Source organism: Chinchilla lanigera, unplaced genomic scaffold (assembly GCF_000276665.1).
Source record: "Chinchilla lanigera isolate Chin_1 unplaced genomic scaffold, ChiLan1.0 scaffold00042, whole genome shotgun sequence".
Classification (NCBI taxonomy): domain Eukaryota; kingdom Metazoa; phylum Chordata; class Mammalia; order Rodentia; family Chinchillidae; genus Chinchilla; species Chinchilla lanigera.
The window spans coordinates 6,511,247-6,539,238 of NW_004955443.1; the positions used below are offsets into that span (position 1 = coordinate 6,511,247).

A 27,992-nucleotide genomic window follows, 5' to 3' on the forward strand; every position below is an offset into this window, starting at 1 on the left:
GTATGAAACATAAGATGTGGAACATTCGGATTATTTTATTTTCATTCCTAGTACCTTGTTAATTTAAAAACCCTTAAAACTTGGGTTGTTTTTGAAGTAAGCAGCCAGGTCCCGATGCCATGAATGACTTACTTCCAAAGCAGATGAACATGCATCTTTCAGGCTTCTTGCAGGTGACTTGGCACCGGTGTAGTTTTATTTGTTGAAAACCTTTTGTCCCACTTAACGCAGGTGGATTGTGTTGTTATCTACAGGGCCAGGACTAGGACCAGGACTTTCACTGCGTGATAGGCAGTTTCTGTTGAGGACACCTGCCACCTGCACACAGTGCAACCATTGTTTCTTCCCTTGGACACATTCTGGGCAGAGCTGCATTGTTGTTGTTTTTCTTTTAATACCCTGGGGTTGAGTCTTCACTTTTTTTCTGTGTGCATTTAACTTTTAGTGGAATACATTCTCCTGGCTTAGCTGATACAAATTTAATACAGTGTATGTTGTGATCCAAGGGGTGCATGCTGAGACACAGTAGTTGTGAAAAGAGGCTTGGTTGAAGCAGAGGCAGGTGCGCCTGACTCACATCCCTGCTTCCTGACTGTGTGGCTAAAGGAAGAGCAGTTTAACTCCTTGGGCCTGAGCTTCTTGGAGTAAGAGATTGTCAAGACCTCTAGCATTCAGCTTCCAGTTTTGCTTTGTATTTCTTGGGATGCTAAGAGCATCATAAGTGGAGCGTGGCAGGGGTTGCTAAGGGCCCTGTACCTGTGAAACCATGAAGTAACCCTAAGAGATGCTCTCTTAATTAAGTGACAGGTGTGTTGCATAGTCGGTGATCAAGAAGTTTGGATGAGATGTTCTGCCTGTGGCCAGTTTCCACACTAAAAAAGAAAAATGTTTGCATTTCTAGGAAACTACCGTTTTTCAGCCTTGAACATGTTACTGGGTACTTGGGTTTGAACTTACAAATGAAGAACAACAGATCAAGCATCTCTTAACTGAAATGCTTGAAACCAGAAATGGTTCAGAGTGCACATTTTTTTGGACTTTGGAATGTTTGCATGTACATAGTGAGCTATTTTGGGGATGAGACTCATATCTGAACACAGACTTCATCAGTGTTTTGTGTATATCTTATAGACAGGGCCTTGAAGGGAATTTTACACAATGTTTTGGAAAATTTTGTATAGGAAAGCATGTTTCATAGGTTGGATTTTCCACTCATCTTGTCATGCTGCCTTCAAAAAGCTTTATATTTTCGACTGCTTTGGATTTTAGATTTTTGTATTAGGGAGGCTCAGCCTATAACTGAGTTGAGATAGGTGAACACTTCTTAATTTATTAGCTCTGTTATTCAGATAAGAGGCAACTTAGGATAAGACTAATAATATAGCATAGATGTCCCATTTTTGTTTTATTTTCTCATACTCTTTTAAAAAAACCCCTCACTTAAAAAATTCTAATTATATGAGCAATATATATTAACTCTGCAAAGCTTGGAAAATACCAGTAAGGAAATATAAGTGGCTTCTAAAAATGCTGTTATTCACACTTTGGTGTCTTATTGTGATCGTAGTGTATATATTGATGTCTTTTTCTTGCTGTATTCTTTTTGAGGTGATTTTTGGGGACTGAAGGTAGAAATTAATGTAATATTATGCTTGGCATGCTTGTGATGAGGACTGTTTTGATTTACAGAAATAGAATTGTAGCCTAGTATCTGAAAATAACATTTGTCCTGCTCCCTCTTAACAGGCTTTCAGTATTTAGCCTCTATAGATGTTGTCATAACTACTACTATATTTAACAGATGAAAACTTCTTAATCTATTAGCTCTTATTGTTCGCTAATTATTTGCATAAGCTTCCCTCGTGAGTTTTTCTGTGTCAGTATTGTTAGCTGCAACAAAGTGAGAGTGAGTTATTTTAATGCCATTTTTCTGGGTGCCCTGAGTGGGCATGGTGACTAGGGTGGGTCAGGACACATATTTGGCAGCAGGGTGGTTAAAGGGTTCCTTTTGCTCAGATAGAGTATATACATTTGATAATATTTATGATTTACTTGTTGAGTATTGGTTTTATATATAATTTCTTCTATCAGTAAATGAAAAGTTAATTTCCCCTTTGGAGTGTGTAACCTGTAAAAAGTTCTGTTAGGCCATTTACACTGCATTGTGAATACAGTTCTAAATCCTGAACCACATTAGAATATTTTCATGACCCTTACTCCTGTGTCTTTGGTGGTGTCCTTTGAAGTCTTAAATGTTTTCATGTTTGATTGAGATTAAATCTGGGTTTCATTTTACTTTTAGCCATATTGAGCAAGTTAATTTTCTGTTTGAGTTTCTAAGGGGAATGACTCCAGGCCTCTGTGTCCCAAGAATTCAGACCAAGCCCTGCCAGAACATTCCTGTGGTTTTCCATGGGGCAGATCACTGTGTTCATGAAATTTTAGTTGTAGTGTGTGTTTTCTGTGGTTAATTAAAACATCTGGCTTTTAAATTTTCCACAAACAGAACAAAGTCGTATGGCCATACCTTTTCAGTAATGATTAAATCCTTCAGCCCTCTCTTGGCATAGCCCGACTTGTCTTTAGGGTACCTTATAAGCTGTTGTCTGTGTTCATCAATGATTTTAAACATTTGGAAGGTGCTTGATGTTATCCTGCCAACTATGTGCCCTTGAGAGGGAGACAGTTTGTGAATATGAATCCTTACAATGGCTTCTGGCCTTTGCCCTCCAGGTTGGAGCTGCCTGGGTGAGCTGCTGCAGTCTCTAGCCAAGCATGCTGTGGTCGGATCTGCCCAGCCGCGGAACAGAAATGTTTGCTGGATGGAAAATCCATAAAAGAAAGCTCCTGTGAAACACTGAGACAGAGGACAACTTCAGCAAAATCAGGTTAGTATAAACATAAGAAAGGCTGGCTGAGGTTCATTGGGTCAGATAGGGAAAAGTTTCGTTTCTTCCATCTGTGTTTTGAGAAAACCCCAAATAATTATCCTCAGCTGTTTGGGAGATTCCTAGCATCCTGTTAGGGGTGTATCCTCACAGCTTTCTTTGTAAGGCATATTGTTGTCTATCTTTCCTTCCCTTTCTCTCCTCTCCTCTGTCCCATCCTCTCTTTCATCTTTTCCTCTCTCTGAGAAGGATCTTCAGCACAAATTACAGAAAGCCACAACCAGAGGTCACCTATAACAGCCTCAGTGATCTTGGCTTTATTTGGAGAGAAAGCCGTGTCTGCCCTTGTGGGGTTGTGCTGGCATTTTCAGAGACTTGGGCTCATTTATGTTTTCACACTCTGAAGGTTGGGTCATTTCTGTGGGGCTACTTCTGGCTGTGCATACTTTGTTTGCTTGGGAAGATTGTAAGTACTTCTTTTCCCCCAAACAAAAACTACCGACACATTCTTCTTCAGCAGTGTGTGCATTTGGCATTAAGATACTCAGATAGGACGAGGGAAGAGAAAGGCCCTGAATAAAATAAGCGTTTGAATAAATGCAAAATAGCCTCGCTGTGAACCAGGAGAATGAAACAGCATCAATAACCCCATGGGTGGCAGTAAGGTGGAAAATAACTCACTTTGAGAAAGTATATTATACAGGGGCGGGCATTGTAGATAATTTCTATTGGCTATTCAGTGGGTAACTCGGCACGATTCGTAAAAAGCAGTTAACAAATACTCCGTTGGAAGGAGTGAGCCAGCAGGCTTTTAGAGCCGATGAAGTGGTGAGTGTCTGTTGACCTTGGTCGCCAGCCTCTCTTTCCCCCTTCTTTTAATAAGTCACCCACGTTTTCCCTGGGCAGTTACCCTTGCCTCATTGTCAGTCTGTGTCATTAGAGGCGGTGACTCCCTTGACTCAGTCCTGGGCATGTGACAGAGTCTGACCAGTGATAATCACAGTGGTCAGTTAGAGGGATCCCCACAGTACTTCACTTTGGGGAAGCACTGTTGTGGAAACTATTGAAAAGAGAGTTTGTTTTCCTTTTTGTGAGTTTAAGTGTTAAGCTGGAGCTGCCTGTGGCAGTTTGTGTGTGTGTGTGGGGTTGAACCCAGGGCCCTGTGCATGCTAGGCAAGTGGCCTACTACTGAGCTACATCCCCAGCCAGAGGGAAAGACTTTCTAAGAATTCAGTCAGCATAGTAATAAGAGCAGGGAGATGGAGGAAAGGAATTGAAAAGGGAGGGACCCCCCCCAACACAAACACATACACACACGGATACATACAAGCACACCCATACAAATGCTGAGATACACACAGATGCACATATATATGCAAATATACGTATGCATGCACACGTTCATTTACATACTCATGTATATGCACACACACAAATTTGGCCCCCAACTTAGCATAAAGCATCTCCCATTTCACTTGCCTGGCAGCTTAGTTTGGTAACTATGTCATTTACATCACATACTTCCTGATACAGTACCTTCTAGGTTTGGGAACTCAGTGCAGAAATGACTGGCTTAGTCTCTATCTTTGGAGGCTGAGAGTATAAGAGATGGCCTGGTACATCTTTGGGTAGCTGACATGTAGCATGAAAGAGTATAACTAGAGGTAGAGCAAGGCCCTGTGGGGGCAGAGGTGAAACTGCATTCTGCTGGGTGGTGGAGAAAATAGCAGAGAGCACTTTTAACAAAGGAGAAATGGGACTTAGGCTTCAAAAACATTTTTAGAGCTCCATTTAATTCTGTTACTTGGTTTTTGAGTGTAAAGAAAGGAAGGCTTAACAGAGCCTATAGTTAAAGCAAATTGCAGATAAGGAAGATAATTTCAGAGTCTCCCCAGCAGTGGAATCTTGTTATTTACTGTAAATACAATTGTTTCAGGAGCACCAAATAAAAGGTTATCAGAAAGCTGTCCAGGGTTCATTTTAACATCAGAGGGTAGCAGCCATTGTTTCCAAAACCTCAGAGCTAGTTTTGTGTTTAGAGCAAACTCCAACTGTGCCAGGGAATACTGAAGCTTTATTTCCTCCTGTGACTGTTAGACTTTATTATCATTACTTAATTTTTTATAATTAACATAATTTGCTCAATTTTAACTTATCAGACTTGTTTTCAGGAGTTTAGGTTATGGGAACATGGTACAGAATGTATAAGAGAGTTCCATATAACCCCTGTTGGTAGTTTTCTCTATTAATAATATCTTGCATTAATGTGACACATTTTTGTAATCAATGAGCCAGTTTGATATATTAACTGAAGTTCATAATTTATGTTAGGTTCACTCTTTGTATATGTGTTCAATGGATGTTGAAAAATATTTTCAATGGTAACATGTATTTTTATGTGATATACAACTATATATTTTATTATAAGTATATATCATACAATTAAATCATAATGTAGTATCATACAAAATAGTTTCTCTGTCCTAAAAATCTGTGTCCTACCTACTGATCCTTTCCTATCTTCCCTTGAATCCCTGATTATATTACCATTTCCATAACATTACTCCTCAGAACATCATGTAATTGGAATCATATACTACGTAGTCTTTTCAAATTTGCTTTTTTTACTTAACAAAGTTCATTTCAGTCTCCTCTGTCTTTTCATGGCTTGATAGCTCATTTTTTTGCAGTACTTAATAACACTGCATTGTCTGGTTGTTCCACGGCTTACTTACTCATTCACCCGTTGAAGAAGATCTTGTTTGCCTCTAAGTTCTGCTAATTATCAATAAAACTGTTATTAACGTTTCTTTGTAAGTTTTCATATGGAAAATTTTTAATTCACTTGGGTTTTTTATTGTTAAGTATGATGTTAGCTATAAAGATGTTCTTTATCAAGTTGAGAAAGTTCCCCTCTAGTCCTAGTTTTCATGAGAGAATACTGGATTTTTTTCCAGATTTTTTTGAAGGTATTGTTATGTTCATGTGATTTTTCTTTAATTTCTTATGTGACAGATTATATTAATTTTATTTTGAATATTGAACCAGCTTTTTGCTAGGTATTGCATTGAATTTCAAGATCAAGAGTTCTAATACATGAACATAGGATTTGTTTTCATTTCCTTAGGTTTTTAATATTTTTCAACAGTGTTGTATTGTTTTCAGGGTATAAGTCTTGTACTTCTTTGTAAAATTCATTTCTAAGTATTCTTTTTCTTTTTGATAACTTTACAAATGGAATTGTTTTCTTAGTTTCACTTTTGAGTTATTCTTTGCTAAAGCATAGAAATATAATTTTGTATAATGATCTTGTTTCCTGCAACTATGTTGTTATTCATGCAAGTACTGATAATTTTTTTTTTTTTTTTTCTGGTACCGGGAATCAAACTCATGACCTTGCACTTGCCAGGCAGGCACTGTGCTGCTGAGCTAAATCCCCAGCCCCAAGTACTGATAATTTTTTAATGTATGTGTGACTTCCGTAGTATTTTCTTTATAACAGATTGTATCTTCTACAAATAGAGATAGTTTTATTTCTTGCCCAATCTGGATATTATTATCATTTTTCTGCAGTAATTTGAAAACTTGACTGTACATGAGAAATGTACAGAATTGTACACTTTGGAGTTTCTTATGAAATCATTCTATAATGTAGATTTTGTATAAAGACAAAAAAATGATAATTATGAGATTCACTTCCTCATAGTTGACCTTTTTTACTCATGCTTTCTGTTTTGTTTTGGTAGTGGAGATTGCACTGATGTACATGTCCAGACTGTCTTTTAATTTTTGAGACAGATTTTGAGACAGAGTCTCACTAAGTTACTGAGTTGCCAGCTTGTTCAGGCTGGGCTTGAATATGCTGTCCTCCTGCCTCTGTTTGCAGAGTATTGGGATTATAGGCATGTTACAGGCATGTACCACCACCTCTGCTCAATCAAGTACTTCTTAGCCATTCCTATATTTTCCTCAGGACAATCACTGTGCAAATTTTTTGCCTATTGTTATGTAGGGTTGTTTTGGTCTCTGTCTGGACTCCTGATATACATCCTTTATTAGATACCTGATTTATACGTACCTTCCTCCAATCTCTGGCTTTGTCTTTTCATTTTTTTATGCTGCTGTTTTTCTTCTTCATAATGAAATAATGTACATTTAAATTAATGTTAAATTTTCTCAGTATAGGAAAGTGTGTGTGTGTGTGTGTGTGTGTGTGTGTGTGTGTAAACTTTTCATAATGGGGTCTGTTGAATTGCAAAAGTTTTTAATTTTAAGGAAGTTCAATTTATGAATTTTTTTTAAAACATGATTTTGATGTTTCTAAGAGCTCTTTGCCTCATGAAAGCTTGCAGAGTTCATTTTATTTTAATTTTTTTTTTCATATCCCATACTAGCACTATTCCTGAAAAAAACTATCTTTTATCTACTGATTTTCATGGTACTTTTGTAGAAAATCACTTGGTCATAAAGATAAAGGCTTATGCCTAGAATCTCAGCTCTGCTCTTTTGATTTACATGTCTGTCCTTATACCAGTACTGCATTACATTTAGCTTTTTGAATGCAATTTTTGTATGAAAAAGGTTTGTTCAAGAAACAAACTTTATTTGTAATATTTCTCTTTTTTAAAAATTTTCTTTGGTTCTTTTCCTCTCCTTTTTTTTGTGCCATTAAGTACTAATCTCTTTGTGATAATTATGAAAGTCTTAAATGGTAGAAGATTATGTGGAATTGATCTATATGTTTATTCCAGATTATTGTGTGTATTAATTTATTTTATTATTTATTTTTTGTTACTGGGGATTAAATCCAGTCCATGCTTAAAATAAGCATACGTTCTGCTTTGAGGGAGAGTCCAACTCTCCCCCGCCTCCTTGCCCTCTCTCATCCCCTCCCTCCCTCCCTCTCTTTCTCTCTCTCCCTCCCTCCCTCCCTCCCCCTCTCTCTCCCTCTCTGTCTCTGTCTCTGTCTCTCTTTCTCTCTCTCTCTGTCTTGACAGAGTCTTAGCCTGTGTACTGCAGGCTAGCAATCTTCCTGCTCAGCCTCCTGAGTGCTGGGATTACAGGCGTGTGACACCAGGCCCAGCCTGTGTTACTTTAAATCTAAGCAATACTTTGTTTATTTAGTTTTGGGATTTTGTTGTTGTTGTTACTGTTTTATTCAAAACAGAGTCTCACTATGTAATCCAGGCTGGCCTTCAATGTACCGGGTAGCCCAGGCTGGCCGTAAAACTCAATCCTCTTGCATCTGCCTCCTGAGTGCTGGGATTATAGGTGTGCACCACCACGCCTGGCTTACTTAAAGGATTTATAAGTCAAGTATATTACTACAAGAATTTTCATTAATGGTGATATGAGTTGTATCTCATTCAGAAAAAGATATATTTTACAAAACTATTATTTTACTAAGTAGTGAAATCTATGAATTAAAATGTCTTGGGTCTGGTAACAGTATATAGTTCTAAATGTTTTATGAAAATTAAAAAAATTTCAGAGTATGATTAAAATTCTGTCCCTATTTTTAAACTTACACATTCTATTTTGTCTTCTTACTACATTAGTAAAGTTCTCAGTAGATTACTATGAAAACATTAAAGACTTCAAATTTATCTCTGTTTTAGTTACAACTATATAAAAATTCTGAATCTGAAGATTGAAAAGGAAATGTTAAAAATTATTGCATTATTCTGATGTCTGGATTTTGATTTTTGTTTTTTAGTAAAGTTATAATTTTGTTGGGGCATTACTTTTGTTTTTAATGTAAAAAATGTCTAAATTTGGTCTTGGTGAAATTCAGAAACGTTTCCTTTCTCTGGCATGTAACTAAAATCTAATTCTACTACTGGGCTTCATTTGGGGATTAAATCATACTTTCAGATTTCAAGCCTGTTGACTGTAGTTCAATTATGTTAAACCATGCCTTACTGAAAGCTCAGTTCTGTGGTTTGGGTTATCTGTTTGGTTCCTGCTTGCTTTTTTTAGGGGATGGGTACTAGGGATTAAACTCAGGGGATTCCCACTGAGCTACATTCCCAGCACCCAGCTTTTCTTCTGTGTGTTTGTTTGGTTGAGAATGAGGTCTTGCTAAGTTGTCCAGGCTGGGTTTGAACTGTGATCTTCCTTGCTCAGTTTCCTCGTAGTGCTGGAATTACAGGCATCCAGCCCCACGCCCAGCTTCCTGCTCCGCTTTGTAACCCTCACATTTCAGCATTGGTAGAGCAGTGTGATGGGTGCTGAAATGCTTGTTACCTGGCCCCTTTGTTTCTCAGGCAGTCGTTTGGCTGGCAGTGTTACTTAGAAAAAATACATGTGTAGAGGCAATGTGGAATTAGTCTTTTTAGCATTCATTTAGAGGATATAAATAAGCTTTCATTGCTATTGCTAGGATCCCAGAAATAGGCATCATAAATCTTTCAGCCCAGGTAATCCTTTAATTCTTTTTTTATTTCTCTTCGTGAGAAGCGCATGTGAGAACATCTTCACAACCTACTCACAGAATGGCTTTGAGGAGTGTCGTATAGTGTTCTATGAAGATACGGTCTCGTTAGCATTGTTTTTCTTTGGGAGTTGAAACACTATGAGTGGATGAGGATAACCTTTTCACTGCCTTTTACTTTGAATAGAGCCTTTTGCTGACTGAAGGTAGGGTTTCAGAAAGATTGAGGGCTGGTGAAGTAATTCAGTGGTAGAGCACTTGCCTAGCATGTGTGAGGCCCCGGATTCAAGTCCCAATACTGGAAGCGAGGGGGGAAAAGATTGAAGTATTATGTTCACGTTAGGGCATAATTACATTTGTGGGGCTCCATCCTCTTATCTGAGTGTAAATAAAGCAAAATCAGATACACCATTTGCTAAGTCAACATGGAAATCGTGTATTTGATGAGATTGGGCATGTTCAGGATGGTGTGTGGTTTTTATGTACATTGGAGTACAATTCTGCCATAAAGAAAGATAAAGGAGACATTTTAGGTAAATGGATGCACCTTGAGTCCATACTTTTAGGTGAAATAAATTGAACAACACGTGTTTACATACCACATTGTTTCTCCTATGGGAAAGTCTGAAAGCACAAATAAGGACCAAAATGGATGGTAGATATTGGGAACTGGAAGAAAATGTTCAGGCAGGAAGGGGAACAAGGGAGGAGGGAGGGGTAAGGGAGGGAAGGGAAAGAAACAAGAGAAGCCCGGCATGGTGGTGCATGCCTGTAATCCCAGCACTCTGAGGCTGAGGAGGCTGAGGCAGGAGGCCGAGGCAGGAATATTGCTAGGAGTTTAAGGTTAGCCTGAGCTACAAAGTGAGTTCAAGGCCAGCCTGAACTGCATAGCTAGACCCTGTCTCAAAAAGACTGCCCCCCGCCCCCGCAAGAAAAAAAGAGAAACAAGAGAATAGAAGGAAGAAACGGAAACAAAGCTTTTGTAAATAAGGAGCAGAAATGGGTCAAAGGGAGGGGAGGGGAATGTGAAAAAAAATCAAGGTATATTATATCCAGATACAAACTCCCTACGATGAATGTGATCCTTATGTATGTCAAAGTGTACCAATAAAATTAATTTTAAAAAAGTGTGTCTGGAACTTGCTTTCATTAGTAGAAAACACATTTTTTGTGTCAATCTATAATAAAGAAGCTTATAATATATTAACTGCTTTCTTTGTAACCTTACAAATATTACATCTTTTGATATTTCAGTTGTCTGTATATTTTTATGTTAAATAATATATGAATATAGGTTTCCTTTAAAAGCCTTCAAGAATACCATATGTAAGTGACATATAGTCAGTTGTTACATATTTTAATGTAATTATTGATATAAGAATGAGCAGTACTTTCTCAATCCTGTACTGATCTATGAAGATTAATATATTTAATTTGACGATACTATCAAGGTAAAAAATCTACATTCATGACATAATTAAAAATTGAATATTCAAAACTGAATATTCAGAACTGAAGTTCCCAAATTATTATCTGCCCAAATAAGTATTGATACCCAGTTTCATTCATAAACAAAAACAGCTGCTTAAATGTTTTTATATAGGCAGTTTTGAAACCAATGATTTATAAAAAGTGTCAGCATCAGACTAGCTTGCGTTAGAATATTGTTCTGTACGGTTTGCTCACTGTACCCTTTTGAAACTGAAGAGAACAGTTTTTACTGTAATCATCGTATAGCTGAGCCCTTTGACGAGGGTTAGAATCTTAGCAACTATTCCTTGATGTTTTCATAAGAGAAATCATCTTGAGGATGCTGAAGTGAGAGATGTGGTTGTTAGTTTGGGTTTTATGACTGTGATGGCTCTTTTCTGGTGTCTGGTTAAAGTGTCAAAGTGCCTGGGAAAGTCAGACAGTAATTAGTGACTTTACCAAAGATTTATCTCAGAGATAAAACACTTGAAATTCTAACCTTACCTTTGGGTCCTTGATTTATGATTCTAGGATAGGATTTTGAGCAGGTGTTAACTTACGGACTGATAAGGGAGGGAAGCCGAATTAGTTCTATTTACTTCAGTGGAATTCAATTAAATTCTAAGTGAACGTGGCAGTGCATCTTTTGTGGAAGGTTGCTGTGGTCATTGCTGGAGGGAACAGAATTTGATATCCCTCATGGGGAAACAGCCAGAATACATGCCTGCTGGGGAAAGTGGCATTTTCTTCAGCATGTGCAGCTCTTGGTGGGAATGAGGGAGAGAGTCATCTGATCCTCACAACTGTGTACAAGAGACAGACACTATCTTGTCTTACAGTAAAGAAGGTCAGGATAGAGAAATCAAATGATCTGCCCAGATTTTACAACTGCTCATTTAAATTTGAATGTAGATATTTTCCCCTCAGACTCCGTAACATGTTAGTATAAATAGAAGCATTACCTGTAAAATGGTTGGTCTATAGTAAATTCTCTCGCCATGTATCTCTTTTTATATGTCCTTCATTTTTATTATAACTAGTGAAGTAATAAAAACCCAAAGCAACATATGAATGCTTTGGAATTTCCGAAGAGACAGTGGTAAATATGAATGTAGTAGATTAATCTTGGAGAAGTGCCATTTTTTTGGTTTTGTTTAATAAATTGTAGAAGGCACTTAGGTATCAGTGTATAAGGGATTTTTCCTGTCTGTCCATCCGTCTATCTATCATCTTCAGAGAGAGAGAGGAGACAGAGAGAAAGACGGAGAGGGAGAGGGAGAGGGAGAGGGAGAGGGGGAATGAACAAACTGGGATTGAATCCAGGGCCTCACACATGCTTGGCAGGTCCTCTAATGCTGAGCTGTATCTCTAACCCTTTTTATTTTGCGAAGTTTTTCAGGCTGGGCTTGAATTTGCAGTCCTCCTATCTTAGCCTCCTAGGTATCTGGGATTACAGGCTTGTACCACCACACCACTGTTTCACATATTTCTAACTAAGAAAAATCAGACCCTGAGAGATGGAAATAAAAATGTAGGACATGTTTGGGAAGTCATCCAAAGTTTCATAGCAAGGTGTGTGGCCCAGCCCTACAGCCCATTGATTTGCTGTGAGTTACCGAGGGGTTTTGGGTGTTAGGGGGATGAGACACTCCAAAGTAGCTACTTGGAGAAGGAAGGAGCATTCCTGGCTCCCTGTTGTGTCCACCCTGCACAACTTTTTTGAGAGCTTCAAGCTTCCTCGTGTTGACTGCTATGGGAGCTGCCTATGGTGAGGGACGGATGGTTTGAGGCTGTTGTCTGTCTGCTGCTTTCCTCATCTTTTCAGTCGACAGTGTTCTTGGGGAAGTGCCTAGCAGATGTTGAACCTCCCCATTTCTTTTCTTGTATTTATGTCTGCCTTTTAGGCAGAGTGTCGAAACTACCACAGTAAAAGCTGAGCTGCACAGAGCCCTTTACAAAGCCTCGATTGACAGCTTCCAGCTTTGCTGTAAGCCATTTCACATTCGGTTCATGAAGTCTGTGTTGTCGAGAAGGGCTTCGCCTAGTTTGCTGTGGGTTGGTTGCAGTTGGAGACAAAGCAGGTCAGTTGCAATACTGGTAACATATGCAGAAATGAGACTACGGTTTGAAATCCAATTATGTTCTAAAATAGACATGATTGGAAAGCAGTTTGGTGATGTATTTTAAAGCTTAAAAACCACCAGAAATTTCATAAATATGTTCACACAAAAGTATGCCAAGGTTATTTGTATAAGATAAAGCATGTTTGTAAAGAAAGAAGTAGCTCTGCATGTGTGCTGGGTTGCAGAGATATAACACACGCAAAATTTAAAAAAAGGTTTTGTAGAGTCAAGTGAATACCAGTCCTTTGGTCTAATTTTTTAAAAAAGGTATGTGTGCTGGTATATACATATACATATACATATATAGTACAGCCATGAATAACTGGAAAAATGTTTCTTTCTTTGCATTTTGTATTTCTTGAATTTTTTTAACCATATCTATTTATTTTCTTTCTTAAGAAAAAACAGCAAGACAAAACAGGGGCAAGCCAGACAGTGCAACCATGGAGCATTTTGCTTTGCTATGTTTTAATGTATTTTGTAAAACCCTATGAAATGTTGTCAGAAGCATTGCATATTTTTTCGTAATTTTGATTTGTCAATCTTTCTTGTCCTCTGTGAGTGTAGAAGAAGGCGGTCATTTTTGCATGAAGAAGAGTGAAGTCTATGTTAAACCAGCAAACATTCCCTGCAAAGTTTCTTAGTTAAAACACTGAGCTGAGAAATATCAGGGAAAAAGATACTCAGTGTGCCCTGAAGGACAGGGAATGGTGTGGTGCTGAAGTGTGGCTGAAGGTGCATGTACCTTTATGCTCAGTTGGTTGGCTTTAACAGAGCTTTGCTTGAGCTGTATTTGCTTTTTAGACTGCAATTCTGCAGCGGGCCCTGGGAGTCTCCTCACTCTGATTGTTCCTCAGGAGAGCCGTTTGGTAAGAAGGGCCTACCTGTTTGGCCTTGAAGTAATGACTGATGCACAGATAAAGCCAGTGTGACTTCTAAATAGCTTTTGACTTCTGTGCCCAGATACTGCTTTTCTCGTAATTCAAACCCCTAGATAAAGGTCATCGGTCAAAGGAGATGCATCCCTTAAACTCTTCCAATAGCGACACCTGTTGAATTCTTTGACTGTTGGTAGGCTTGTTTGGCAACTGGTGTATTTGCTTTTCTGTGCTGTGATTTACCTCCTTTAACCTTACTTTGAACTTACTTTGAACACTGAAAGATGCATACAGGACAGTTTTTCTTTAGAGTGTAGGCATTGTGACATCTTCCACATTTTGACATCCTTATCTAGCCATATTTCAATACATAATGCTTGCCATTTCATTTTAAAAAATCCAGAAGTGATATGAGTTTTATAGAATCAGAAGAACTTCAGAAGTTTTTTTACTTTTTCCTAAAATGGTTTGATGTGTAGATCAACTGACTCAGTAATATTTATTTCTGCCTAGTCTTTCTTTAGACTTAAGTACTGCCTTCTGACCCTATTAACCTCAGGTGCATGGAATTATAGCCCCTCATGTTTCAAGGTATTTGAACCAGGTGTAGAATTTAATTTTTTTTTATTTTTTTCTTGGGCTTATTTGACTTATTTATGTATTTTTGAAACAGGGCCTCCCTATATAGTTTAGGCTGGCCTTGAATTCAAGCTGATTCTCCTGCCTCAGCCTCCCAAGTGCTGGGATGATAGATGTGCTGATCATACGTGGCTCTTAGGCTTTGTTACAAATGGAGTCAACTGCTCCAGAGGTCCCTCTGCAGTCTTGCTTCTGTGCCCTCTTCCAACACACCCCTCCCAGCAGCGGCGTCCACCAACCCTTAGGGAGAGAGACTCCGGGAGAGTGAAGGAGGGAATGCGCCCTCCAAAGTCCACTGAAACAACCACCCAGCCTTCTGCTGCAGGTGAAAACGTTCTGCTGGAAGAAGTGAAAACTTCAGCTCTCATCCTTCAGGTCCTCCATGCCAGCATCCTGGGGAGCTTTCATTCTCTTCTGTTGCTTGGGCTGTGGGTCAGTGGACCTGGCTGGCTTTGGGGGGGCTTCCATTTCATAGCTGCCTTCTTCTGGGCCAGCCGGATCCGCTGCAGGAGCTTCCTGTGCTTCATCCCCGACAGAGTGATGTTGGCCCTGGCGCTGGACGCGCGCTTCCGCAGATGGTGCCATGTGGTCAACCCCGTGTCCACCACGGCCCCACCACCCTGTGCTGCACCCGCCATGCCCGACCCAGCGCCCACTGCGTTTGAACAGCTTCCTCTTCAGCTTTGTGCGTGGCTGGTTGATCTTTCCACTGGGAGTCGCCGTGGCCGCTCCTGACGCTCCCCGGGCCCAGGTGTAGGAATTTTAATCTCTTAGGGAGATTAAGGAGACATTTCTAATACACAGGTACATGTGGATGTGTGTGTGTGCGTGTGTGTATGTAATTGTTGCTTATGTTTGCAATGCGGAAGATCCCACAATAATATCATTGGTAGTTGATATCATGAGTGAGAAGAACTGATAATGTCTTCAGTAACTATGCAGTTCCCTGAAGAATCTGATCACTTAAAAATGGGACGTGACCAAGATCTTTTACAGGAATTGCAAACTGCAGTGCCTACAGGGAGCCAAAAGAGAAAGTAAACAAGTGACCTGGGGCAGGAAGGGCAGAGAAAGAGCAGAGCCACCACTCAGACCCCCTGCCTCGGCTACTGAGGAGTGAAAGTCTAGTACTGTGTGGTCTTCCAGGATTTCCAAGACAGAAGCTGAGAGTTTTATGTGACTGCCCCCAGTATCTCAGGAGTTTGTGGCACACTGAAAATAAATAAACCATTGTATTCCCATGTGTGGCTGTGAAGTCCTTTGTCAGGAAGTGTTACTGAATTCTATGTGGTCAGATTCACAGGGCCAGAGAAGCAAGGGATGGTGCTTTCTTTCTAGGCAGGTACAGGCCAGTGTGGCAAGTCTGACCCAGAATAGTTGAGGGCCTCAACTAGATGATGTAGGTAGCATAGGCCCCAGAATCCTGCAGGAGGCAGAAGTTGTGAGACAGATCGTCCAGGGAACACATCGTAATGGAGACAAGGTCTGTAGTGAAACTTGAGGGTCTACAGGGCCTTGGAGAGACGGGAGAGCTGGCAGTGAGCTGAGGGGGGCTGGTAGAAAGGGGTCTGAGGTATGGGGGTAGAGTGCGTCACTGGGGGCTGACCTCAGGAGAGGGCTGGAGCAGATCTGCTTTGGAGAGCCTCTGTGAGCAACACCCTGCCTGCCGCAGCTCACAGGGTAACGGAGAGGAGAGAGCTGAGAAGGGGCTGGTGCCGCGGCACATGCCTGTAATCCTGGCTACTCGGGAGGCTAGGGCAGGAGGATCGCAAGTTCAAGGCCAGTCCGGGCAACTTAATGAGATTCTGTGTCAGAATACAGATTTTAAAGAGGGCTAGGGATATGGCTTGGTGGTAGAGCACTTGCCTAGTATATGTGAGGCCCTGGGTTCATCCTAGAGGGGGTGGGAGGGGAGGAGGTGAGTGAGTAGGAGTGAGAACAGGCACACAATGCCTAGGCGCCCAGAGCACTGCAGGAATGAGGACGAGGGTCTAAGCTGGGTCTCAGCAGGTGACAAGGAAGAAACATAGGCATGTTTCCAAGGTTCAGTTGCTCACAAAACCTAAGTGCCTAGTCCGTTGCTGCCACCTCACCCCAGCTGTCATTCTGTCTGGCCTGGATAGCTGCCTGTCCTGGTTCTGGCCTGCTCTTCATACTGTTCTCAGCTGAGGGATCCTGTTCATGCTCGGGTGTGGCACTTCTCCTTTTAAATTTTCAGTGTTTCTCCTCACGGTAAGATGAGGTCCTCATGGCTGCCCGACAGGCTGCAGGTGATGGCCCTCATTTCCTCCCCAACCTCACCTCATGTTCTCCCCATCACTGACTCCAGTCCAGCCACACTAGCCTTAGGACACACTGGGCATATTTCTGCCTCAGGACCTTTGTACTGACTTGTATCATCTTGTGTTCTCTTTCTCAGATACACATGTGGCCAATTATTTCCTTTATTTAAATCTTTGCTTAAATGTTACTGTCTCATTGAAACCTACTTTGACTGAAATATTGAACATTTCAAACCTTCCTGTCCCTCTTCCTCATAACTCTCTTATGCTTTCTTTTTGTACAATTTATCCCCCTCTGATACACTGTGTTATTTGTTTCTGTTCACATTATTCATTCTCTCCTCTCACTGAACTTAAGTTCCAAGAATTTACATAAATCTTTTAGTTTTCTTTCTTGAGACAGGGTCTCATTGTGTATCTTAGACCGGCCTCACACTCCTGCCTCAGCCTCCTAAGAGTGCACCACCGTGCCAGACAACAAATGAGCTTGTAAATAAGTCTCAATAAATCCCTCAGGGGCTAGGGATTTAGCTCAGCGGCATAGTGCCTGCCCGGCAAGCGCAAGGTTGTGAGTTCGATCCCTGGTACCGGAAAAAAAAAACAAAGAACAAAACAAAAAAATAAATCCCTCAGTGGCAAGGATTTTTGCTTGTGTTCATGGGTATATCTTGCCCCCCTAGAATAGTGCCAGTGGGAAGTGGGTGCTCGATAAGTATCTGTTGGAGGGACAAATCTGTGGCTTTCAAGAGGCCCTTGAGATTTACATCTCAAACATTGACAAGTTTTACAAACCAATTCATGGTCCCTGGGGTGACAGCCTGGAAAACAGAGTTTGGTGATCTAATGTGGTATGTCCAAAGTCCTCTGCAAACACAAATGAGAAGGCAGGTAGGTGTTCTCTTTTGAGACAGTCTGGCATGGTGATTTGGACTTTGCAAGCAAGCACAGAGGTGCAGGGAGGTGATGGCCTTCCAGGTAGAAGGCAGCATTAAGGGTAGCATGGAAGCAAAAAGAGCCCCCAAGGGTTCCAGGGCAAATGAGCCACCTGTGTGGTCAGGAGGTGTGAGTCCTGGGGAGTCCGTGAAAACAAGGCTGGGCGTGGAAAGTGGGCAGGGTTGACAGGGATCTTGAATGCTGTGCTCGGAGGTCTTGGCTTCCTGTCTCTCACTGTGTGCCAGGTAATGGGTGAGGTGCTGAGAATTCACAAGTGAGTGGGTAACTACCGCTGCTTAATGGGTTTCATCTTCTAGCGAGGTTGTGAGGTGAATTGAGAAAAAAGACCAGGATTGCCTTAGAGGGAATAGAGAGACCAGAAGAGACTGAGGAAGGAAACCAGGAGAGGACTAACAGGGCTGGCGGATCCAACAGAGAGTGTGGATGGTGTGGTTGACAAGGGCCTATAGCTGGGGCTGGTAGGTAGATAGGTGATGATTGTCATGTCTGTGTTTGGAAGAAAAAGGGGCAGGGCTAGGGAATGCTGATCAGAGGTCCTTAAATTAAGGTGAAGGAGAATGAAAAATATAAAATAACTCATACTTTTTGTATTTGGGAAGCCAAGAGCCTACAGATAGGGGTATTCCAACCAGGGAAGTCAAGAGAGGAAGTGTATTTGAAAGAGGTCTTGATCGCTAGTAGCGTTATCATTTGTTGAGCCCAGAGTGACTTTGGGAACAGGTGGTCCAGGTTAGCACAGTAAAAGGCAGTTCTTCCTGCGGAGAGGTGAGTGTCTGTGTGAAAAAGCGCAGGGGAAATGAGTGTTTTTACACTCGCCTTCTTCAACGATGAACGTCAAGCAGATGCTCTAGTACCGTCTTTGCTTGTGTTGGATCCTTGTTGTTACAAATGCTTATGAAATGTAGTCTGGCAAGAAGTGCTTAGAACCTTTTGGGGATCTCCAAAGAATTTTCCTGAGGGGTGGATTTGGTGTGTGATGAAGTAGTTGGTAAAGGCAGTGAAAAAGACGTTTTGCTTTTTTTTTTTTTTTTTTTTTTCCTCTCAACTTGAAATCAGGGTGGTGATGGGACATCATAATATCTAATATCTTTTTATCGTAGAAGATAGTTAGTCTTAAAAGAAGTGAGAACTGACTTATTGGTAAATTGTGCCTAGACTCACAGTGCCTATAAGAATAAGTGGAAATGGGGCTTTACCAGGGCAGTGGTTACAGCACTGTCATGGGCTGAATTGCTGTCCACCCCCATTCACAGGTTAAAGTCGAACCTCCATTGCCTCAGAGTGGGAGTATTCTTGGGGATGGGATCTTTAAGGTGGTAATTAAGTTAAAGTTATATTAAGGGTCCTTAAGGTGGGTCCTAAACGAGGATGGCAGTGGTGTTAGAAGAGATTGGGTCCAGACCTGAACAGTGGGAAGGACGAACCTGATGCAAGTAGAAAGTCAAAAGTATTCACCTTCACCAGTTTCAGCCTCAGCCACTGAGAAGTCAGGAAGGGGATTCTTCACGGGACTCGGAGTTCTAAAGGCTGCATCCTTTGGAACACTCACAGGATCACCAGACAACCACAGTCATGATTCCTATTTCATTCATTTCTGATCATTTCTGCTTGGAGCTGCCTGTCTTGTCAGCATTACTGTTTTGCTCAGGAGCTCAGTTAAGAAAGTAGGAGAAAGTTGAGGTGTTCATCCTACAGCTTCCTATGTCTGGATGCTTCAACTTGCATTTTTGCATGTACAGTGCCATCTCAGCGGAATGGACAAGTGTCCTGTGAGGCAGGCCAGTTTCTGTGGACACTGCCCTTGATATGAACCGGACCATGTGTGCAAGATAGCACGGTTTCAGGCCAAGTCTGCTTTCTCGGGAAAACATCCCTGGCAGCCTGGAATTCAAGCAAACCTTGGTTGAACCCTGTTTCACAGTAAATCTGTAGGGTGTGTTACTTATGGTAAGAGTTAGGAAGCCATTGGCATCGGCTTCCTCTGCGCTGTTTATTCAGATTTGATTTACTTGGAAATTCTTCAAGAAGCAGATCACTTAGAGGTCTTCCAAAGAACTTTAAAAATTTTTATTTCACATTCCAGTAGTCTGTTTTCAAAATGGGTAGGGCAAGTACAGTCTGCAATTAATTAGGTTATAGTAAATTATGGTTTTGATCCCTATCTCCTCGGCTTAGAGAAAATGAGAGGCATAAATATTGAGAACTTCTCCTCTCAAATTCTTTCTTGATCTTGTTGCTGGGACACCCAAAGTCAGGGTATTTAAAATATTTGGAGACTTAAGGCTAAGTGTTCTCATTCCCTCTTGTTTATTTAGGGTCAGTAGACATGTTTGATGTTTATTTACCCAGCTCTTCTATGTGTACTTGACTCTTCTGAGTAATACTATGCAGAAAGCTCCTATTATGTAAGAGGGAGGAGACCATATTATAAGTGAGTGTAATTTAAAATATTTTGCTTCAGGTCATCAAATACCGTGCTTTGGCTGTGCCTTCACCTGGCCTGGCTCTTTCAGCTAATTTTATAGCTCCTGGGGACAGATGACCCTGAATTCCAGCAGCATCTGCAATCAAAATGGTTCTCATTCCAGGGCCCACACAATAGGGTGTGTTTAAGTACTTGAAGGCAAAGTGTAAGCAGCACATTACATGAGACATGATGTTGGAATCCGTCTTGCCCCAGAGCTGGGAAAGGACTCTCTTTTCTCCTAAGGTTTTGCTGTTCCCCATTCTGATACAGGAAAGAATAGGATGGAATTCCTTCACTTCGCTTCACAGATCAGGAGAAAGGTCCTAACAGAGCTTAAATGAGAAGATGACCAAAATCTGGGTGGAAAGACAGTCTCAGATGAACGAGTCAGTGATGCTCATTCACCCGAATAAACTATTCATCAGCCTCTTTTTATTATTATTATTCGTGGTACTGAGGATTGAGCCCAAAGCCTTTGCAGTGAGTTATATCCCCAGTCCCTTTTTATTTTGAGACAAGGTCTCACTTAGGCACTAAGTTGACCAGAGTGGGCTTAAACTTGCAGTCCTCCTGCCTCAGACTTCTAGAGTACTTGCATTATAGGTCACTGTATGCAGTGTAGCTTATTATTTTTTAGCCAACATAGTTAATCCATATTTAATTAGTTGTAGAATGTTTGCCAGACTCATGGACCAGATGTAATTTATCTATAGATATAGATGTAGATATAGATATAGATATAGATGTAATTTATCTATTGATAAAGTTACTTGTTTAGAAATGATGGCTTGTTACTTGTTTTTTAAATGGCCCATGAATGCAGGCATGGTGGTACACAGCTATAATCCCAGACCCTGGGAGATTCATGCAGGAGGAAAATGTAGCGACACCTGATATCAAAGTAAAAAGCAAAGAAGGGCTGGGGATGTAACTCAGTACAAAGGCACTGGTCAGCCTCAGCCACTGGGGCAGCGGGTCGGGAGGAGGTCCATGAAACCTAGGATAGCTTTCCCGGTTTTAAAAGAGGGTACTGTCCTGACACCTGAAAATTGTATGAAATGTGTATTTCAGTGTCCATAAGGAAAGTATACGCAAACACACCAGCCCTCACCCAGTTTTGTGTTGTGTGTGGTGCTCAGGCTACAGCCGCAGAGTCAAATAGTTGTGGTAGAGACTGTGGCCTTTGAAGTGCAAGATATTTACCCTCTCGACTGTACAGAAACTCTTCCCAGCTCTGATTTCAACAGTTGTTAGACTTTAATCATATTTTTGACTGTGCACTGTCTCCAGCGCTGGTTTTCTGTGCAGTGTGGAAGATCTCCTGTAGGGTGACAGCTCATTCTGTAAACCCGTCTTTTACTTTAAACAGAATCTCTTCAGTAGCATCTCTGCAAAGATGGCCACTGAATATCTTCTTGGCCACAGGACACTGAGCTGCAGTCATGAAGAAACCAGGCTGCAGTTTAAAAAAATTGATTTTCCTAACCAGCCCATTTGTTTCTTCAAATACTGAGCAAGCGCTGAGTGTCTGCAGCTGACTGCCTCAGGTGGTGGGGATGGATGGTGATCCTAATAGATGAGGTCCCTCTGTCGAATCGTACTTTCTGATGGGAGGAGATGGGTCACACGCACAGAGAGAAGGTACAATGAAGAGAAAGCAAGGAGAGAAAAAGGGTTGGGGGAAAGGGAGGGCTCTCTAAGGTTTCTTGGGCTACGGCTTCCTGGAACAGTTGTAAGTGACCCGGAAGCAGTGAGTGAGGTGCCAGGAGGCAGCATTCCAGGTGGAGGGAGCTACCAGGGCGGAGGCCCTCAGGTGGAACCAGGCAGCTTGTTTTGAGAAATAAGAAAGCTGCCCTGGAGGCAAGAGCAGAATGAGCAGAGTGAGGAAGAGTGATGCAGAGGCAAAGCAAGCAAGAGCCCAACAAACCGGAGCAGAGTGAGGGACAAGTTATGCAGGGCCCTGCAGGGCAGAAAGGAGGTCTTATTCTAAGACAGATGGGAGGGCTTTGAGCAGAGACCTGATTTCATCTGACTCAGCATTTCTAAAAGGATCCCTTAAGCTACGAAATACTTTCTGCATTGTGTGATTTAGTGCAGATAGTGACATTTTATAGATTAAAAAAATACCCAGAAAAAAACAAAAAGTCAATACACTATCTTAAACAGTTAGCTTTAAAATGTCTCAGGGCCGGGGATATAGCTCAGCGGCATAAGGGCTTGCCCGGCAAGCCTGAGGTCATGAGTTTGATTCCTGGCACCAAAAGAAAACAACAACAACAAAAACTAAACTAAAATGTCTTGAAATATTTTACTCTTCTTTGACGTAATTGATATAAGGCTAGTGTAAAAGTGTAATCAAAACAATAGTAATTATAAAGTAGTATCTTGTTCCTGAGTGTTCAAAAGTTTTAGATCTCCATATCAGGCAGGGCACCCTCAGGAAACGGCACATTCACACTGGGGATAGGGAGTAGGAAGCTGCAAAAGATGGTGCCCTATCCTGGGGTGCTGGTATCTAGGCTCCTCCGATTGCTGGCCTGAAGAGGGAGCTAGGGAGACCCAGAGCTGTGTGCGGAGGGCCACCTGCCGGGATCCAGGGGCCCCTGCATGGAGGGATCCCTTCTGCCTCTGGTCCTCCTGGGAGGCCCCACTGGCCGCACCCAGCTGGAAGTCAGTGAGTAAGAGGACGGGCAGTGAGATGGGTCCGCATCCCAGCATGCAACAGGCTGGGAGAGTGGAGGGGCAAATGGAAGATTCCATCTTGGGGACACCTCAAGATTTTCTTTTAAATTTTAAAGAGAATAAAAAAACAATAAAAACAACACACAATTTCAAAACAAGATGATAGGAAATTAACAGTGGTTATTATATTGCATATTGTTACTATATGCAATGATCCTCATATTACCTCTAACGGGGAGAGAGGAACCGTTCATTAACTAGAAGATTTGAGGACATTTCTCATGATTTCTGTGTTTTGCTCTATAATATATGCTGTTGTATAGGGAAGTTTAGTTATTAGCTCTATACACCCCATTTTTTCATTCCTAATTAAAAAAAAAAAAAGTAGAGCACATGTGTTACTGATGGTAGAGTTAAACATTTTCATTTTAAACAAAGTATCTTTTACACAGAGGGAAAAATACAGAGTGAGGGGGAAATCTAAAACGTTATGAAACTATATTCAGTTTTGGCTTTTCTGATTAAAAACCAACAAAGCAAGCATTGACTTTTAGCCGCTTCAGTCCCAAATGGTTTTCATTTCCCACCATCGGACATATTAAATCTGTGAGGACACAGAGGTGCCATTCAGGAGCCTGCCTATTTCCGCCACTTCTCTGATGTCGCAATGCCTAAGCACTGAGAGCTCTCTGAGTTAGTTAGCGGCTTGTGTGACAGTCAAGAGCTTTGTATTTTGCATGAGGGAGAGACCTGGTTATTTTTTTAAAAAGTGATTCGGTTTTTGAAAAAATATTTGTCTCTTCATTTGATATAGAGTCTGAGGTTCAACGGTTCTAGTAATAAAATGGTCAACCTAGCCAGTCAGTCGAAAGGAAGAGAAATAGCAAAGGCCGATCTAGGCCTATGGTGGCTTTGAGAAGAACCTAAGCTTTATGGATGGTAAAATTCACTTTTATTGCCCACCTGTTCTGGAGTCTGTCTGAAAGCCAAGAAGGACGGTGCCTTGCCTACATGGTTTTGGCTTAATATTGAAGACCTGGCTGAGGACCTTTGGCAGAGAAAGAAGGACACTTCTTCCTCTATTTATGATTTTCAGCCAGGGTGTAAAATTTAAACATTGTTTTATTTTACAAGAAAGTCTCCTTAAATTTTCTATAAGTTTTGAAGAGCCAGAATATGTATTTTTGTTTCATAGCTTTTGCCCGCGAACCAGTCTCATAGCAAGGTGGCATTCTGGGGTCGTGAACCATTGGATTAGGGACGTCCCACTACGTGGGAGGCACTGGATTAACGTGGCAGGGTGTAGGCACAGGTGATCTAGTGTCCGGGTCCCAGGTTGATTTTTGTAACTTTGCTCTGAAGATTGGATGCATGAACAGACCTGTGGTCTGTAGAGAGAACTGCCAGGGATGAAGGGAATGTACATGGCCCTTGACCTGAAATGGTTCAACTTAGAGTGTTTTGACTTTATGGTGGAATGAAATTTATACACATTCAGTAAAAGGTGTGCTTTGAATTTTGAATTTGGATCTTTTCCCTCGCTAGAAATGTGGTAGGGTACTGTCTCCAAATCCTGGCTGGCAGCAGTGAGCTGGCCAGGAGGTCAGAAGGGGCAGTGGACAGTGTTGACAAGCTATGATGTTCCGTACGGTAGCTGTGTTAAATGTAGTCTTAACTTCTTTGGGATGTGATTCCTTTGTAAGTCAAGGAGCATCTGTGCTGAGGAAAGTCACAGGTACAGAGGGATCCTGTCTTCTGGCTGGAGGAGGAAAAATACAGCTGGCTCACACCCAGCCCTTCAGGGTGCCCGATAACAGCACGGTCAGGAATCATGGATTTTAGTGAATTCTAGGTCTGACTTCATTTCATAAGCTTTTGTTTTCCTTATTTTTTGATTAAACATAGTGAAGCTGGAGAACTTGGAATCTGAAACATGTTACCATTGTATGAGGGGAAGGATAGTACAAATGTACGCGAATGAGCTTAAAAACACATTACACACGCAATTGGAGAGCCTAGTTTAAAGTCATTTCCCAAATAGGTTACATCCATGTGTTCTGGTACTGTCCTATTTGCTAAAAATGACCAGGCTACTCTTTGGAATTGGTTGAAGATTTACTTTACGAGAAAATCAGGAAAACTGATCTCATAGTCATGCTTTTTTCTTTAAAGCAGATTTTATTTACTTAAAAACAGTTTAGATTTACAGAAAAAATGGAGAGTATAGTCCAGAGAGTCCTTGTATACTCCCTTACTTACCTTTTTACCCTTAGTAATATGTTACATTAATCTGGTATATTCGTTATAACAAATGGACTGATACTAACATGCTGTTATTAGCTAAAGTCTATAATTTGTCTAGATTTCTTTAGTTTTGACCTGGGCTAAAGCTGTCCTTTTTCATTCACTAGTTTGTCCCTTCATGTGGACCACTTGTTGCCTGATGCAGAGTGGCATATAAAAAAAACAGAATAATACAGTGAATACCCAAATAACCCCCATGTAATTTCAGTGATTATTACCATTTTTTCTATTTTCTTTACATGTTTACATTTTTTTCTGAACGATTTTGAAATAAATTATAGATATATCATGACATTTTACCCTTAAACATATCAGAATACATCTCTAAAAAATAAGGAAACTAGCTGGGTATGGTGGTGCATGCCTGTAATCCCAGAAGTCAGGAGGCTGAGGCAGGAGGATTGCTGCAAGTTTGAGGCCAGCCTGGGCTACAAAGTCAGTTCAAGACCAGCCTGAATGGCATAGCGAAACCCTGTCTCAAAAAAGAAAAGAAAAAGGAAACTGCTTTATATAAACACAATATCATTTTCAGACCCAACAAAATTAATGATACTGTCCATATAATAGATAATGTTAGTTCCTAGTCAAACTTCCCAAATTTGGCTCCTTAATTGTTAATGTCTTAAAAAAATTTTAAGCTAGAATCTGGGCAAAAGACTGGGTATTACATTATGTTTGGTTGTATGTTTGTGTGTCTCGTTATAAAATGACTTGTATGTCTCTTACTATAAAATTCTAACTAAGACATCAAAACTTTTAGGGCTGTACAGCCCTGGGAAGATTGTGGTGTTTGCTATAGCCCTTGCCTTATCTAACACTAGTATAATTCAGAATAAAAGCAGTATAAATTTCAATGAAACAAGTGAAAGAAGTCCAAATAAATTCTGCCTTTTCCCCAGGAAGGATGACTTTGATGTGGTCTTTGAACTCTCAGGTGATCACAATTTTAATAACGCTTATTTGTCTTGAGTAGTCCAGTGCTAGACTCACAGAATTCAGTAGATACAGTGATGCATTGTTTTCTGTAGAGCCCAGTGTTTAGTACATCCCAGCTTTATAGATATGAAACCACATCCTTAACAGCACTCAGCCAGCACCACAGGAATGATTTTTGGCTTTATTGTATTTATAAGCCTTCTGGACTAGGTTCCAGCCTTCTCATGGAATTTCATAGTAAGTTTTGCAATCTTTCTTAAGGCAAGAAGAAAAAAAAAAAACATGTAGGATTATGGGAGGAATCATAGTCTAAGGACCCAAAGCCTATGGTGAGAAACTTACCTGGGATGGGAAGACAGTGGATGCAGAGTCGGCAGCGGCTGGACAGCCTGCAGGGGCCCAGGAGTCCTGCTTTAACCAGGAGAGCCCGTCTTATGCCATGGTTGGGCTTCTTCTTGGCTTTTGGCCTTCTTTGTGTCATGGAGACCTAGAGCCCAGCAAGTATCTGGATTTGCTATAGGCATTCGAATGGGTATGAAATGCTCGCCAGCCGGGGCTGCAGCTTTTGCAACTCAGGGATTATAACCTGGCATTCTTAGGAACTCCACTAAAGTAGAGTTGTGTGCTTTGGAGATGTTTTCTTACAAAGCTACATGTAATCATCTCTTCTTGCTATACTTTGGAGAGGATTGTTTTTCTGTACCTCCCTGCAGCTGCAACGTGAACTCTGCCTTGCTTTACCCCATCTGGCCTGGTTGTGGAGCCCATGCCATCCTGCCTCTGCTGTGAGCAAAGCACTTGACCTCCCTTTCAACTTTCCTGTGCTTCTGTTGACCCACTAAGAGGTTCAGTGTAGAGCCCACTTGTTTTTCTCCTGTCCTTAACTTGGTTTGCCTTTTATTACATTCAGCTGAATGGGTTCTTTTTCTTTCTTTTAAGGGAAAGGAACCTGAGAGAAACAATACTTGTAATGATAACTGAATGTTGAGTGTAATTGCTGTTTGATGTTAATTTGAATAGTAAACTGAGAAGAGAGGGACTAGCTAACTTCACCAACATGTTACCTATCTAGTCCTTTTAAGTATATTTGTTCCTTAAATAAAGATGTAGCCATGCAGAATGGAAATGCCCAAATACTACTTTTTTTTTAAATGTGTGTATAGATAACACAATTTTTATTTCCACCAGCCATACTCAGTATAGTATACTTGGAAATTATTGAAAAACAGAATGAAGTAACCCAACTGGGCGTTTTGGCACATACCTATAGTCCCAGCACGTGGGAGGCTGAGGCAGGAGGGTCACTGAATTTGAGACCAGCTTGAACTACATAGTGAGGCCCTGTCTCAGAAAAATTAAAAAAAAAGTGGTTCATGGACCTTGGAAGGCTGTTCGAAGTGCAAACTCTCGGACTCTACTTCAGACATAGTGCAACATAATTTAAATAGAGCACTCTTGCATATACATTAAAATTTGGAAGCAGTACTGTAGAACAATTCTACCCATGGAAGCTGGTGAATTAAGAGGACCTGACAGCCAAGATCTGTGCTCTGTGTTCTCCATTTCCTCGCTGACGTTCCTTGCTAACATAATTTTCCTCAGTATGCGATAAAGGTAAAAGATGAGGTTAGATTTCTTAACAAGGCAGAGTAACTGTTGTGAAATTTGACTGCTTCATGTATAACCATTTCACCAGTGAACATTAAGTGCCCACTGTGTGCCAGGCATACACAGGGCAGCCACAGGCCTGCAGTCCAGGCTTGTATGTATTGCAGTAGAAGCATAGGGGGCGCAAGGAGGAGGGATGAAGGATGGGGGAGGTCCGAAAAAAGATGGTCTGTGGAGAGAATCTTGAAATATAAATCAGTGCACATGACTTATGAGTTTTGTCAGGTTCCAGCATAAGTGCGAAATGGCTAAAATGAATCCCTTCTTT

At 41.0% G+C, this 27,992-nt stretch overlaps 1 protein-coding gene and 1 pseudogene across 11 annotated transcripts in view; one reads left to right on the forward strand and one right to left on the reverse strand.

The window, feature by feature from the left end:
* The first annotated feature begins 2,515 nt into the window (after positions 1 to 2,515).
* Apbb2 (amyloid beta (A4) precursor protein-binding, family B, member 2) overlaps positions 2,516 to 27,992 on the forward strand; it is a 272,486-nt gene continuing 247,009 nt past the window's right edge. For 2 of the 11 annotated variants that reach the window (XM_013518042.1, XM_013518049.1), the window contains exon 1: positions 2,519 to 2,888. The gene's annotated coding sequence lies outside the window, so the exon portion shown is untranslated. Of the gene's footprint in view, positions 2,889 to 27,992 lie in introns of all 11 variants that reach the window. The other 9 variants (XM_013518048.1, XM_013518045.1, XM_013518040.1 and 6 more) reach the window with 7 other exon arrangements.
* On the reverse strand, positions 14,789 to 26,537 carry LOC106149329 (annotated as a pseudogene).